The sequence below is a fragment of the Coenobita brevimanus genome, chromosome 88 (assembly GCF_032717465.1).
Source record: "Coenobita brevimanus isolate Jiangsu-jjx chromosome 88, ASM3271746v2, whole genome shotgun sequence".
Taxonomy (NCBI): Eukaryota; Metazoa; Arthropoda; class Malacostraca; order Decapoda; family Coenobitidae; genus Coenobita; species Coenobita brevimanus.
The window spans coordinates 6,668,840-6,671,403 of record NC_137041.1 but is presented as its reverse complement, the minus strand read 5'-3'; the positions used below and the strand labels follow the sequence as shown (position 1 = coordinate 6,671,403).

At 35.4% G+C, this 2,564-nt stretch overlaps 1 non-coding gene across 1 annotated transcript; it reads right to left on the bottom strand.

Annotated features, from left to right (window-relative positions):
* Positions 1-2,065: 2,065 nt before the first annotated feature.
* TRNAD-GUC (transfer RNA aspartic acid (anticodon GUC)) lies at positions 2,066-2,137 on the bottom strand. The gene has a single exon. It is a non-coding gene; the product is annotated as a tRNA-Asp (tRNA).
* Between the last annotated feature and the right edge of the window lie 427 nt (positions 2,138-2,564).

Here is a 2,564-nt window from a genome sequence, read left to right as displayed (position 1 = left end):
CTGATAGTCTTCATTTTCTAGTCTATCACGCAATAAAAGCACTTGATAAACACATGATAATACTGTAGTTGTTCCATTTCTTCTCCAACAACAAATACAACGTGAGGCAAAGACACTATATAAACACAGCACGATACTGTTACTCTTCTTTATATCCCTGTTAGTGTTCTTTAAATCCCTGTTAGAGTTCTTTAAGTCCCTCGTTAGTGTTCTTTAAATCCGTTAGTTCTTTAATTCCCTGTTAGTTCTTAAATTCTCCTGTTAGTGTTCTTTAAATCCCTGTTAGAGTTCTTTAAGTCCCTTGTTAGCGTTCTTTAAATCCGTTAGTTCTTTAATTCCCTGTTAGTTCTTAAATTCTCCTGTTAGTGTTCTTTAAATCCCTGTTAGAGTTCTTTAAATCCCTGTTAGTGTTCTTTAAATCCGTGTTAGAGTTCTTTAAATCCGTGTTAGTGTTCTTTAATTCCCTGTTAGAGTTCTTTAAATCCCTGTTAGAGTTCTTTAAATCCCTGTTAGTGTTCTTTAATTCCCTGTTAGTGTTCTTTAATTCCCTGTTAGTGTTCTTTAAATCCCTGTTAGTGTTCTTTAATTCCCTGTTAGTGTTCTTTAATTCCCTGTTAGTGTTCTTTAATTCCCTGTTAAAGTTCTTTAATTCCCTGTTAGAGTTCTTTAAATCCCTGTTAGTGTTCTTTAAATCCCTGTTAGTGTTCTTTAATTCCCTGTTAGTGTTCTTTAATTCCCTGTTAGTGTTCTTTAATTCCCTGTTAAAGTTCTTTAATTCCCTGTTAGAGTTCTTTAAATCCCTGTTAGTGTTCTTTAAATCCCTGTTAGTGTTCTTTAAATCCCTGTTAGAGTTCTTTAAATCCCTGTTAGTGTTCTTTAAATCCCTGTTAGAGTTCTTTAATTCCCTGTTAGTATTCTTTAATTCTCCTGTTAGTGTTCTTTAATTCCCTGTTAGTGTTCTTTAATTCCCTGTTAGTGTTCTTTAATTCCCTGTTAGTGTTCTTTAATTCCCTGTAAGAGTTCTTTAATTCTCCTGTTGGTGTCCTTTAATTCCAAACAGCACGTCACGCAATGCACACTCCTCGGAGGCCAATAATTCTGTTCGTGTATTTTCTAACAAAAAACGACAAGAATACCATCACCTGCAACAACAACAACAGCACCGTCAGACAAGGAAATCATAATAATAATAATAATAATAATAATAATAATAATAATAAAATGCTAACGCTCTTCCTCCTCCTCCTCTCATTACCTATATTTTCTATCATTACTTCTTTTACCGTTTTTACACCTATGCACAACGATTACAAGTCAGGTAAAAAAAAAAATAGTGATAATAATACTGCTGCTGTTTTTATAATCGTCAAAAAAGAAATAGATATTTTTTTTCTTTATCTCTCTCGTATTCGACATGGTAAAAAAAGGTCTGATGCTGATATTTTTTAACACCCCCCCTCAATGCTGGGACAACTCTAGTAGGTCTATTTTATTCTAGCTAACGCAAAACACCTTAGCTTAGATCTCGAGAGCCTGGCGTTACCTGGAAGAGACTACTAGATTTGTTCAACCCTGCGTGATAAAAAAAATGTACGATATAAGGCAGAAGAATACGATCATAAAAGGTGACAGTACAGAGTTTTTTTTTTTATAAGGTTCACTTTCGTTTCGTTATTTAGCAGCAACAACGACAACAACACGTCCGGGAAAGAACGAAGGGAAAATACAGCCTAATGTTACTATCGTCTATTCTTGATTTTTCTTACTCTTGATAAACAAAACATGATGTACAGGCACATGACAACGAAGAACACACCGTTTTATTTATTTACTTATTTTTGTTTACATAAATGATAAAGCAGCAAACACCATTATCGACACCAACACTAGCATCACCATCATCGCCGCCACCACCACCATCACCATCATGCTTCCCACTAAACTGATTGGTCTCTCTGTTTTAATTACAGTTACTCTTCATACCTTGTTCTACAGTTGCTTTAGCACTAAGTTTATGTGAACCTGAACCCACAGCAACAGGAGGTGAACAACACAAAACATGTTCCTCCCCGGCGGGGAATCGAACCCCGGTCTCCCGCGTGACAGGCGGGGATACTAACCACTATACTACCGAGGACTGGAATACAAAGGCAAAGAAAACGAAGAAAACCTGCCAGGTATACCACAGAGGACTGGCTTTGAGTGTCACAGAAAACGAAAACAGCCTGTCATTGTAGTTTTTTTTAGTTTTCATTAATATCGCTAGTAATTAGCACACATATTTACTACCTCATTATTTACTAGTCTTGGAAATAAAGAAGGTATGAATAAATTACCCCCCCCCTCTCTCTCTCACACACACAATTATCTTTCCATCCATTCATCTATCTACCTATTCGTGTATCAATTAAACAAAATCCTCTACTGTTAGCCTAAAGAAATATACCCAGAAAATACCTCCGTCCAATCCTAACAAGTGTAAAAATAAATAAATAAATAAATAAATAAAAATAATTTGCGCTTATCACTCAGATGTGTTGCCAGATTCATAGTACGTTCTTAAG